Genomic DNA, 14,063 nt, shown 5'->3' on the forward strand with positions numbered 1-14,063 from the left:
AATTTTTTTAAAATCTGATTTTTGGCCTGTTTTATTTTGGGGGGGTTTCTAGAATGAGCAGATAGTATTTGCATAATTTTTTAAGCCATGAAAAATTTTTTAAGGAAATACAGTATAATTCTTCCCTCCTTGGTGTGGCCCCCGTTTCCTGTTACCCCCCCCACTCACCTATCACTGGTCAATGTCCACCCTTGATGCCCAGAAGACTCTGCTGTAAGATTTAGGACTCCTGCCATGGCTTTAGGGTCTGGATCAGCCGTTGATATTTTGTTGGTAATGTCAGTGTCATTCATCTAGATATTGTTGGATCTTGTTCACAGGTTATTTGCAGCACAAGAGTTTCATATAGCAAAATCATCTTACATTTGTAGAACTCATAAAACTATCCACTTAAAAAATTTTTTTTCAAAATAGGCCCATTTAATATTGCAGAATATTTCCTTTGCTCCCGGGTGGGCAGCATTTCCTCCCTATTGGTAGTTTCTTACTCTTCTTGCTCAGGTCTCAGCAAACCCTGTCTCAGTCAAGGTAGTTCTGGCTCTTCAGTGAAGAGCTGGTACATTCCCATCTGGTTTTAATTGGGCATGTCAAGGCTAGCTTTGGGTCATCCAATGATTACTACAGGATTTCAGTACTCCTTTTATTTTTTTACTTTTTTTAGGAACCGAAAGACATTTATTTATAAAATTTCTCACTTGACCAGTGGTGAGAACCAAGAAACCCTATGCCAAGAAACAGTCAACCCCAATAATAGTCTTTAAGTCAGTGTGTACAAGAGAACAGAGTAGCTCTTGATGATGAGGCTAGAAAGATGTGCCTTCTGCAGGTCTTTCATTGCACAAGGACATATACTTAACCACAAGGGTCTGTGCAAGTAGCATCATGGTATCCGTAGACTTAGCCAAGCATCATGGTATCCGTAGACTTAGCCGAGCCACTGCTTCTAGAGTGCTATTTCTTGTCTACCTTACATAGCTGTTTCCCTATTTTTGTTCATTTCTTTGTTGGCTTCTTTCTCTTTTTCTTTTCCTTGGTTGGTTTTGGATTTTTTTTTTTAAAGATTTTCTGTATTTATTTGACAGAGAGAGAGAGCGCAAGCACAGGGAGCAGCAGGCAAAGAGAGAGGGAGAAGCAGGCTCCCCACTGAGCAGGGAGCCCGATGCGGGGCTCGATCCCAGGACCCTGGGATCATGACCTGAGCCGAAGGCAGATGCTCAACACTTAACTGACTGAGACACCCAGACACCCCAGGTTTTCGACTTTTTCTCTGTCTCCTTTTCTTTCTGCTCCTCTATTGTCAGCTCCTTTCTTTCTGCCATGGTTGCCTTCTTCCTCTTCTTATCATGAACACTGGTGTAAATTGCTTTGTGATAGCCTTCCCGGTTCCAAGCAATTTCTTTTTTTTTTTAAGCTTTTTTTTTTTAGATTTTATTTATTTCTTTGACAGAGAGAGACAGCGAGAGAGGGAACACAAGCAGGGGGAGTGGGAGAGGGAGAAGCAGACTCCCCACTGAGCAGGGAGCCCAATATGGGGCTCCATCCCAGGACCCTGAGATCATGACCTGAGCCGAAGGCAGACGCTTAACCGACTGAGCCACCCAGGCGCCCCTCCAAGCAACTGCAATGGCAAAAAAATTTTATCCCGGGGGCAAAGATGGTGTTTTCCTCAGTGTAGCCCTGAGACCAATCCAGTCGCAGCAAAGGACCGTATTCTACAATCCAGTCAAACCTGAAGCAGAATGACCTCCACTTCTTCATAGCTGATTCGCATTTGAGCTCCTCTGAGTCCCACACATCAGGCCTGAGTTTCTCAAAACTTTCCTGAAACTCAGAATAGATTTGGTCATCTGCTTTGGTGAGTTTCAGGAACTGTGGGTCAACAGACGAAATCAGCTTGTAGCTGTCCTCGCAGGCTGCACTGCTTTCCTGGCCCGATCCATCTCAGTATCCGGATCGTTGCCGTAAGCCGCCGCTGGGAGAGAATGAGCATGTGCCAGGGACACCAGGTCCCCGGAAACTGGCTCAGCAGCCCCACCAGCTGCCCCCACAAAGCTAGTGCCCACTTCCCGGAAATGACTATTGGTGTGCTCTTTCTGCAGCTGGTTGGAAAGGGAGGGCTCATTTTGTTTATTTTAAGCTAATATCACTTTGGTTTAAAAAAAAAAACCATCAGCGATCACACATTTCTTTTCTTCTTCTTTTTTTTAAGGAATCATACATTTTTACTTTTGCATTACCTTCCATGCCAGATCAACATCAGGATTTGTCCAATTTTCAGGTAAAAATGGAGGTAAGGAATTTTTAAAAAATGACTGACAGCTGTTCTATGGCATGTCAAGTAGTATAAAACGTTTCCTAATTGACTATGGAATCTGTGTCAAATGGGATATAACATGCAAAGCTAGGTCAACTCTAAATAATCATGGTTGCAAGTATGCAGAAGAAATACATAGTCTCTAAAAAGTTCAGACTTGGGGCACCTGGGTGACTCAGTCCATTGAACTTCCAACTCCTGATTTAGGCCCTGGTCATGATCTCAGTGTCATGAGGATGGAGCCCTTCATCAGGCTCCATACACAGCAGGGAGTCAGCTTGAGATTCTTTCTCTCCCTATGCCACTCCCCCAACTTGAGCACGTGTGTGCTCTCTCTCAAATAAATAAAACCTAAAAAAAAATAAAATAAATAAATAAAAAGTTCAGACTTAAAGTTCTCATTTCACTCATTTAACCAATAGCAAAAGTGACAAAAATACACCTGTTGCTGATGTAGACTTTCAATTATTTATTTTGCACTAGGAGGTTAATTTCCTCAAATAGAGAACTAATGTTTTAGGAGATTAAAAAAATTTTTTTTAAGATTTATTTATTTGAGAGAGAAACAGCGAGGGAGTGGGAGCAGGGGGAGAGGGAGAAGGAGTAGGAGACAAGCAGACTCCCGGCTAAGCACCAGCCGACACGGGGCTCAGCCAAAATCAAGAGATGGACGCTAAACTGACTAAGCCACTCAGGTGCCCCTTTTAATTTATTTTTAGATTTTATTTATTTGAGAGAGACAGAGAGCGAGCAAGCACAAGCAGGGGGAGGGGCTGAGGGAGTGGGAGAAGGAGGCTACCCGCTGAGCAGGGAGCCTGATGCAGGGCTCAATCCCAGGACCCTGGGATCATGACCTGAGCCGAAGGCAGACGCTTAACAACTGAGCCACCCAGGTGTCCCTAATTTTTCTTTTTTTTAAGATTTTATTTATTTATTTGACAGAGAGAGACACAGCGAGAGAGGGAACACAAGCAGGGGGAGTGGGAGAGGGAGAAGCAGGCTCCCCACCGAGCAGGGAGCCCGATGTGGGGCTCGATCCCAGGACCCTGGGATCATGACCCGAGCCGAAGGCAGACGCCCAACGACTGAGCCACCCAGGCGCCCCCCAATTTTTTTTTTATAAGTAAGGTCTACGCCCATCGTAGGTTAAGACTTGACCTTGAGATCAAGAATTGCATGCTCTACTAACTGACCCTGCCAGGTGCCCCGTTTTATTAATATTGGGGGGGGCGCCTGGGTGGCTCAGTCCGTTAAGCAGCTGCCTTCGGCTAAGGTCACGATCCCAGGGTCCTGGGATCGAGTCCCGCATCGGGCTCCCTGCTCAGTGGGGAGTCTGCTTCTCCCTCTCCCTCTGCCTGCCACTCCCCCTGCTTGTGCGCTCTCACTCTCTCTACTAAATAAATAAAATCTTAAAAAACATTTTTTTTAAAGTATGGGATTTTTTTTTTTTAAAGAATGCTGATATCTAGTGATCACTGCCTGAAATGAGCCAAATCAATTTTGTGTTATAGGATATTTTACATCTTTGTCCCTGAAATCTATTGCCTGCCTTGTTGGCTGTTTGGCTCAAAATAAAACAAGACAAAACAAATAAAAATACTGTGAAAAATACCTAGGTTAGAACACTTCTACTTGGTGAGATTTAATCCCAATACAGATTGTCCTAAATCCCATCTAACCCACCCAACCTCTGGAAAGGGATAAACCTTAAATGGCTATGATCAAAACAGGCAATCCTGTCCCAGAATGCTGAGAAACATCTTAAGGGCATATTATTTACCCAAGAAGTCAACAAAACCAGTTGTTCTATATCTTTGCCCAAACCAGTATTTTCAGTATTTCTCATTTTAGCCATTTCAGTAGGTGTATAGCAACTGGAACTCTCAAACAGTGCTGGGGGAATGTAAAACGGGGCAGCCACAGTGGTGCCTGGCTGGCTCAGGGGGAGGAGCATGCCACTCTTGATCTCGGGGTTGTGAGTTAGAGCCCCATGTTGGGTGTAGAGATTACTTAAAAATAAAATCTTAAAAGACAAAACAAAAAAACACCATGGCAGCCACTTTAGAAACAGTTTGACAGGTTCTTGTCAAGCACTGTTTATAATCCAGCCATTCCACCCCAAGGTAGTCCCAAGAAAAGTTAATATATCCACAAAGACTTACACATGAATATTCATAGCAGCTTGCACATGAATATTCATAATAGTCCCAAACTGGAAACAACTAAAATGCCCACCACAGGTAAATGAAGAGGGGCACCTGGGTGGCTCAGTTGGTTAACCATCCAACTCTTGGTTTCAGCTCAGGTCATGCTCTCAGGGTTGTGCGATGGAGCCCCGTGTGACACTGTGCTCAGTCAAGAGTCTGCTTGAGATCATTTCCCCCTCTCTACCTCCCCCTCTTTTTCCCCTCATTTCAGCCCCTGCCTGTTTGCACTCTCTCTCAAATAAATAAATAAAATCTTAAAAAAAAAACCCAGTTAAGGGACGCCTGGGTGGCTCAGTTGGGCGTCTGCCTTCGGCTCAGGTTGTGATGCCAGAGTCCTGGGATGGAGTCCTGCATCGGGCTGCTTGCTCGGCGGGGAGCCTGCTTCTCCCTCTGCCTGCCGTTCCTTCTACTTGTACTCTCTCTCTCTCTCTGACAAATAAAATCTTAAAAAAAAAAAATCCTAGATTATCTGCTGAGTGTTTAAAAAAAACAGTTAAATGAAGAAACAAAAAAGGAACAAAAAGGGAATGAATTATGGGTACATGTACTAGCATACATAAAATCTCAAAAACATGTTGAACAAAACAAGACACGAGACTATTGTACTGTATGATTATACTATAATTTCATTTATAGTGAAACTATAGAGAAAACTCTAGAAACCACAGTGATAGAAGCCAGACAGTAGTTGCCCAGGGCCAGGGGCTGGGGATAGGATTTGACTGGGAAGTAGTACTAGGGACCCTTTGGGAGTGAGGGAAATGTTCTGTATCTTGTTCATGGTGATTGTCACATGGGTGCTACATTGATCGAAATTTATCAAACTGTGTAGCTAAAACTGTATTTTATAATAATAAGAGAATTATCTGTAAATTAACCTTAATATAGTTTATTTTTTTTAAAGCCTATAGAATTTGTCCCTGTTTTGATCACTTCCCTAGATTCACCGGTGATTATAATGGGTTCCATTCCCTATTTGGAGAGTGAGAGTCCCACTGACTGTATGTATGTATGTATTTAAATTTTTTTAAAGATTTCTTTTTTAAGATTTTTTCATTTATTTGTCAGAGAGAGAGCACAAACAGGGGGAATGGCAGGCAGAAGGAGAGGGAGAAGCAGACTCCCCGATAAGCAAGGAGCCCGACACGGGGCTCAATCCCAGGACCCTGGGATCATGACCTGAGCTGAAGGCAGATGCTTAACCGACTGAGCCACCCAGGCGCCCCTCATTGACAGTATTTATTGAGCCACTGCAATGGACACTGCTCCAAGAGCTTTGTGTGTATAAGCTATTTAACCCACCAACAAGCTCATGGGATGTTGATATCCCCACATTAGAGACAAGAGAACTGAGGCACAGAGGAGTTACTTGCATAAGAGCATGTTTTTTTTTTAAAGAAGATATACAAATGGCCAACAAGCATGTGAAAAGATGGCTTTTTAAAAAATATTTTATTTGAGAGAGAGAATGAGAGAGAGAGCACATGAGAGGGAGAAGAAGACTCCCTGCTGAGCAGGGAGCCCGATGTGGGACTCGATCCTGGGACTCCAGGATCATGACCAGAGCCAAAGGCAGTCGCCTAACCAACTGAGCCACCCAGGCACCCCAAGAACACATGATTTTAAATGACAAAGAGGAGACTGACCCTCCACAGTCAAACTTGAGTTGGCTTGTAGTAACTGCAGTATATTGTCTCCTCCTGATTTTTTTTCTTAGAAGTAATCTCTGCACCCAACATGGGGCTTGAACTCACGACCCCAAATCAAGAGTCACATGCTCCACTGAATGAGCCAGCCAGACGTCCGTCTCCTACTGAAATTGCTGGTATTTACTGAAGAGCTAGTAAATTGAGGAAATCAAAGTTTTAAGTCAACAAAACCAGTTGTTCTATATCTTTGTTTAATGGGAAACACCAGGTAAAGGAGAAACATGAAAAAAGGCTAAGAGTAGAACAAGGGTTCCCAAATTAGGCAAAAGGGTCCCTATATCTGTTTTTCCACTTGTAAAATGCTCCATCTAGGAAACTCATATTTATTTAGCTACCTCACTGAAAGGAAGTATTTCATGTGCATACACGATTTGAAAAGTCATAAAAGAACAGCAGTCCCTGCTTTACTTCTTCCCAACCCCAAGCCCTCTCAAAGAAGTAAACACCCTCAACCTGTTTCTCCTATTATCTTCATATTCCCCCAAATGATAGCTAATATGCTTTCTAATTTGTCAGTATATATATTATTTCTTGACTTCTTGCCCCAATAGGTAAGGACTTAGCTCTCCTATACCCCCTCCCTTATTTCTCCCTTTATCCAACAAAACTGTCCCATAATTCTTTTTTCAATGTATTTTTTTGAAGACTTTGTTTATTCTTTTAGAGAGAGAGAAAGAGAGAGTGCAAGGAGGGGAGGGGGAGGGAAAGGGACAAGCAGACTCCAGGCTGAGCACAGAGCCAGACGCAGGGCTCCCACGACCCTGAGATCATGACCTGAGCTGAAGCCGAGTCGGACACTCAACTGACTGAACCACCCAGGCCCCCCTCCTACAATTCTTGATTAAATCAACAGTCGCTGTGTAAAGTGCTAGGACAATGCAAACATTGCACACTCCTGAACTAGGAAGTACACTAAGACCACAGGAGGAGATTATGCTAAGTGAAATAAGTCAAGCAGAGGAAGTCAATTATCATATGGTTTCACTTATTTGTGGAACATAAGGAATAGCCTGGAGGACATTAGGAGAAGGAAGGGAAAAATGAAGGGGGGGAAATCGGAGGGAGAGATGAACCATGAGAGACTATGGACTCTGAGAAACAGTGTTTGGGGGGGGGGGTTGGGTTAGCCCGGTGCTGGGTATAAAGGAGGGCACGTACTGCATGGAGCACTGGGTGTTAATATGCAAACAATGGATCGTGGATCACTACATCAAAAACTAATGATGTAATGTATGGTGACTAACATAACATAATAAAATAAAATTTAAAAAATTTAAAAAAATTTTTAAATAAAATAAATAAATAAATAAATAAAAATAAAACACCTAAGTGTTCCATAAAACAAACAAACAAAAAACCCAAAAAACCCACAGGTTCTTTCTTGTACAATCCTTCATTTTTTGTGGAGTTAATAATTGCCTTTTTTTCCCCATCATCCTGGTTTCCCATCAGTCTGTCATTATTTTTTTCCAAATTACCCACATCTTTGTCTCTCAACAATATTGCCCATATGTTCAAATGTATCAATTCAAGTTTCTTCCCTGGGATCTTCTTCCCTATCCCCCTACCCTTGTCTGGACTGGGAGTTCTCTAAGGATGCTGTACAGCAGTCCAGCTGGACTCTCACTGGGCCTTTTGTGTTGGACTCCCCTTTCCCTATGTGGTTGTTAGTACATGAAAAGACGGAAGTGGTGGTCATTATGATGATGCTGTTTACTATGAAAGCTCGTGGCAGGAGTCACTCTTTATAATTAATGGGAAAAGCGTCCTATAAGCATAAGTTAGCATTACAAATGTAATCAGATATAATTTATACATAGTGATTTCACTGAAAAACACAGCTGGAGGTAGCAAAATTCCAGATTTCAAGTTATATTACAGAGCTATAATGATCAATACAGTATGGTACTGGTACAAAAATAGACACATAGATCAATGAAACAGGACAGAAATCCCAGAAACAAACCCACAATTATATGGTCAATTAATCTTCAACAAAAGAGGTAAGAATAGGGATGCCTGGGTGGCTCAGTTGGTTGGGTGTCTGCCTTTGGCTCGGGTCATGATCCCAGGGTTCTGGATAGAGTCCCATATCAGGCTTCTTGCTCAGCAGGGAGCCAGCTTCTCCTTCTGCCTGCGGTTCCCCCTGCTTGTGCTCTCTCTGACAAATAAATAAATAAGATCTTAAAAAAAAAAAGAGGTAAGAATATACAATGGGGAAAAAACAGTCTCTTCAACAAATGCTGTTGGTAAAATTGGACAACAACATGCAAAAGAAGGAAACTGGACCACTTTCTTACACCATATGCAAAATAAACTCAAAATGGACTAAGGACCTAAACGTGAGACCTGAAACCATAAAATTCCTAGAAGAGAGCACAGGAAGTAATTCTTCTGACACTGGCCAGAGAAACATTTTTTCTAGATATGTCTCTTGTGGCAATGGAAATAAAAGCAAAAACAAACTACTGAAACTATATCAAAATAAAAAGCTTCTGCATAGCGAAGGAAACAAATCAACAAAATTAAGACAACCTACCGAATGGGAGAAGATATTTGCTAATGACATTTCCAATAAAAGATTAGTATCCAATGTATATAAAGAACTTACACAAATAAACACCCAAAATCAGAATGGATATAAAAACAAGACCCATCTATATGCTGCCTACAAGACACTCATTTTAGAACCAAAGACACCTGCAGATTGAAAGTGAGGGGATGGAGAGCCATTTATCATGCTAGTGGACATCAAAAGAAAGCTGGAGTAGCCATACTTGTATCAGACAAACCAGATTTTCTACCAAAGACTGTAACAAGAGATGAAGAAGGGCATTACATCATAATTAAGGGGTCTATCCATCAAGAAGGTCTAACAATTGAAAATATTTATGTCCCAAACTTAGGCACAATCAAATATATAAATCAATTAATAACAAACAGAAAGAAACTCATTGATAATAATAAAATAATAGTAGGGCACTTTAACACCACACTTACAGCAATGGACAGATCATTTAAGTGGAAAATCAACAAGGAAACAATGGCTTTGAATGACACACCGGATCAGATGGACTTCACAGATATATACTGAGCATTCCATTCTAAAGCAACAGAATACTCATTCTTCTTGAGTGCACATGGAACATTCTCCGGGATAGATCACATACCGGGTCACAAATCAGCCCTCGACAAGTACAAAAAGATTGAGATCATACCATGAATATTTTGAGGCCACAACACTATGAAACTAAGTCAACCACAAGAAAATTTTGGAAAGATCACAAATACATGGAGGTTAAAGAATATCCTACTAAAGAATGAATGGGTCAACCAGGAAATTAAAAAGTACACAGAAGCAAATGAAGAGAAAACATGACACTCCAAAACCTTTGGGATGCAGTAAAAGCAGTCCTAAGAGGTTAAGTGTATTGTTGGTTTTTTAAAAGATGGTCTTCAGGGTAGAGCAGGGGAAAAAAATAAGTCTAATGATACTGATACATAATTTTAGATAACTTAAAATTTATTTTTTAAAAAGATTTTATTTGAGAGAGGGAGAGAGAGAGAGAGATCACGAGCAGAGGAGAAGTGTAGAGAGAGCAGCAGACTCCCCACTGAGCAGGGAGCCCGATGCAGGACTCGATCCCAGGACCCTGAAATCATGACCTGAGCCGAAGGCAGTCACTTAACCGACTGAGCCACCTAGGCACCCTGATAACTTAAAATTTAAAAAGCAACTTCTAACAAGGATATATTTCTCATTTGAGTTAATGAAGTTATAATAAACTAAGTTATTTTAGTTTCCCTACTGTTATTTAAATGACAAATCTTAAGGGCTCCTGGTTGGTTCAGTTGGTGGAGCATGCAACTCTTAATATTGGGATCATGAGTTCGAATCCACGTTGGGTGTAGAGATTACTTAAAAAAAAAAAAAGGTGGGGCAACTGGGTGGCTCTTAATTTTGGCTCAGGTCATGATCTCAGGATTGTGAGATCTTTTTTTATTTTAAAGATTTTATTTATTTATTTATTTATTTGGCAGAGAGAGACACAGCGAGAGAGGGAACATAAGCAGGGGGAGTGGGAGAGGGAGAAGCAGGCTTCCCGCTGAGCAGGGAGCCCGATGCGGGGCTCGATCCCAGGACCCTGGGATCATGACCTGAGCCGAAGGCAGATGCTTAACGACTGAGCCACACAGGCGCCCCAGGATTGTGAGATCTTGCTTAAGATTCTCTCCCCCTCTCCAACTCCCTCTCTAGGAAAAAAAAAAGGCAAATCTTAGCATTTAGTCTTTTTTTATTTTTAAGATTTTATTTACTCTTTTGAGAGAGAGAGCACAAGCAGGGAGAGAGGCAGAGAGAGGGAGAAGCAGACTCCCCACCAAGCTGGGAGCCCAACACGGGGCTCAATCCCAGGACTTGGAGGTCATGACCTGAACCAAAGGCAGACACCTAACCATCTGAGCCACCCAGGTGCCCCAGTTTTTTTGTTTTTTTTTTTTTTTTTAGATTTTATTTACGGGATGCCTGGGTGGCTCAGTCATTAAGCGTCTGCCTTCTGCTCAGGTCATGATCCCAGGGTCCTGGGATCGAGTCCCACATGAGGCTCCCTGCTCGGCGGGAAGCCCGCTTCTCCCTCTCCCACTCCCCCTGCTCGTGTTCCTGCTTTCGCTGTGTCTCTGTCTCTGTCAAATAAATAAATAAAATCTTTAAAAAAAAAGAACCTTTCCCAAAACCAGGGGTCCCTGGCTGGCTCAGTCAGTGGAGTGTGTGACTTCTGATCCTGGGGTTGAGTTCAAGCCCCATGTTGGGTGTAGAGATAGTTAAAAGTATTTTTTAAAAAAGTAACCTCTCCCAAAACTAGATAAGCAAATTATGTCAGAAAAGTGATTTTTGTAGTGTACTTATGTACAGACCCAATTTCAATACCAAAGTCAAGATTCATTCATTCAACGGATAGTCACTGAACGTCTTGCCAGGGGCTCCTGGGTACTGAAAATCTACATATGACAGAATAGGGACTTAAAATAAAAATCTGTTTGTAATAAAAACACCCAGGAAGTTATAGATCTTACACACATTATTTCATTAGTCCTTACAGTTCTGCAAGACAGCTACGAATAGGCCCAAATGAGGACAGTAAGGTTCAGAGAGAATGAGTCACCGGCCCCTAAGTGGCTAATGGATGAACCAGGATTACAAACCAGTCAACCTGCCGCTGGGGCTCTTCCACTACACATGGCCTGGAGTCCCCTGACCGGGCAGACGACATCATGCTCGGTTTGAAGCAGCGCCTGAGTCCTCTACACAGATCAAACTCCTCAAAGTGTGCTCCTTGGAACACTGCTTCTGTGTAGGTCAGGGGCTTAGTCGCAAGTAGGAGAAGCCAACTTTGATTAAACAGGAAACGTATCACTGAAAGGACACTGGGTAACTCAGAGAATTTTGGGGAGGTCTACAGAGACCAGTCTAAGACCAAACTTAGAAAAAAAAAAAAAAAGCCCAAACTCATGCCATCCAACTGGCCTGATGAAACCGGGGCCACCACCAGCAAGCACCACTAAGCACCCTGAAACAGAAACGCAGCTTTCCAGCCTCCCCACATGGCCACGTCCTAGATGCAAAGGAGTCAAGGATGTGTTCTAGGTTGTCTGGGAGAAGCTGGACTGATTTGGCTGCTATTCCCTAAACCCAGCAAGAGTACTCAACAGGAGGCTTGGTAGATAGAAACCAAGTATCCACAGTGAGTGCTAACAGGTCACAAAATGGCAGGGAAACAGGCAGAAGCCGTTTCTCTACTGCAGGGCTTCTTGAAGCTTTTAATAAACTTTGGAGCACGGGGAATCTCCAAGAGGAGGATGTTCCCAAAATGGGTGATCACAGAACCTTTATTTCTGTAACAGGGTACATGGGACAAGAAAGGGTGGTGGGCTTCATGCTCAAGTGCTACCCCTCTCTGGCTCCCACTGGGCCACACTCATGTGACTTCCAAAAGCTCTCACTCCTCTGGTCCCCCGTGCCGAACACAAATCAAGAGCCCACGTGTGTGCAAGTCCAAGAGCCCCTGCACTGTAGCAGCAGCTCCCAGGCCATGTCCCTTCAGTCCACAGTAGTCGTCATCAAATGCAAACCCAGTTTTCACCACCCTACTCAAAACTCTCGGTGGCCTCCCACCGCCCTCGCAGCACTCCTCACCCCGGGTTCCTACTCCCTTCCAGTCTCATCTCTCGCCACAACCCCTCTCCAACTCCATGCTGCCAGCCACACTCAAAAACTGCGTGTGTGCGCCCCCAGTGACCCTTCAGATCCATTTGGAAAGAACTTTTTTAGAGAGCCCAGTGCAGGCTGGACCCCCTTCCCCTGGGCATCTACACTTAACCTGTCATAGCATTTAAAAAAACATGGTAACTGCTGGATCATTGGTCTGCATGTGGGGGGCTGAGAGGGCAGAGTCTACCTCACACATTTTTCATGTCTGCTAAAAAGCAGACACTTGACTGAGCCACCCAGGCACCCCAGAACACATTACTCTTGATCTCAGGGTCTTGAGTTCAAGCCCCACATGGGGTCTAGAGATTACTTAAGAAAACAAAACAAAACAAAGAAAAAAACAACTTAGGGGCGCCTGGGTGGCTCATTCGATTAAGCATCTGCCTTCGGCTCAGGTCATGATCTCAGGGTCCTGGGATCAAGTTCCGCATCGGGCCCCCTGCTCAGGAGGGGAGTCTGCTTCTCCCTCTCCCTCTGTCTCTGCTTGTGTTCTCGCTCACTCACTGTCTCTCTCAAATAAATAAAATCTTAAAAAAAAACCACACAACTTAAAGAAAACATCAATCAAGAGTCCAGTTCTAAAGGAGAAAAGAGCTCTTCAAAAAACAGCACTATCGGGGAGTCACAAGCCTTGATGTTTTCAGTGAGGTTGCTTAAATGGAAAACACCTAGAACCATTTTAGGTTTCTTAATCATTAGGGGCCAAAAATCCTTTCTCTTTGCATTCAGTCCACTATTCAAGAGTTTGCTTGATTTGGGGCACCTGGGTGGCTCAGTCGTTTAGCGTCTGCCTTCGGCTCAGGTCATGTTCCCAGGGTCCTGGGATCAAGTCCCACACTGGGCTCCCTGCTCGGCAGGAGGCCTGCTTCTCCCTCTCCCACTCCACCTGCTTGTGTTCCCTCTCTTGCTGTGTCTCTCTGTCAAATAAATAAAAGCTTAAAAAAAAAAAAGTTTGCTTGATTCAAAAGATAAGCAGAATTTCTGCATGGTTATCTCAACTGAGATGTTGACACTGGGTAAAGTTCCAACAATGAGTTGTTTTCTTTTAGGATTTAGTTTAACAACTAGATTTAGAGAGTACAGACTCTGTAGCATACTTGATATAAACCTGGATGGTTGGCATTATGTCCAATTTATAAATGAGGAAACTAAGGTTACATAATTTGCCTGAAGTCACAAAACAAGCAAGTAGTACATCTGAGATTCAAATCCAGAAATTCTGGAATAACAGTCTTTTTTTAAGATTTTATTTATTAATTTGAGAGGGCACGAGTTGAGGGGGAGGGTCAGAGGGAGAGGGAGCAGCAGACTCCCCGCTGAGCAGGGAGCCCAACTCGGGGCTCGATCCCAGGAACCTGAGATCATGACCTGAGCCAAAGACTGACACTTAACCAACTGAGCCACCCAAGCGCCCCAAGAATCTACATTCTTAATCATCACATTCTAATGGCTCCTGAATTAAGTTCAACACACACACACAAACATCTTTTCGATCTGAGTAAAGAGACTTGGATTCTGGTGCTAGTTCTGTCTTTAATAAGTTGGGGAGAGCCATAATAAAGGCA

At 43.1% G+C, this 14,063-nt stretch overlaps 1 pseudogene; it reads right to left on the minus strand.

The window, feature by feature from the left end:
• Window positions 1-586: 586 nt before the first annotated feature.
• Window positions 587-11,503, minus strand: LOC113935436 (annotated as a pseudogene).
• Between the last annotated feature and the right edge of the window lie 2,560 nt (window positions 11,504-14,063).

This window comes from Zalophus californianus, chromosome 17, assembly GCF_009762305.2.
Source record: "Zalophus californianus isolate mZalCal1 chromosome 17, mZalCal1.pri.v2, whole genome shotgun sequence".
NCBI classification, from domain to species: Eukaryota; Metazoa; Chordata; class Mammalia; order Carnivora; family Otariidae; genus Zalophus; species Zalophus californianus.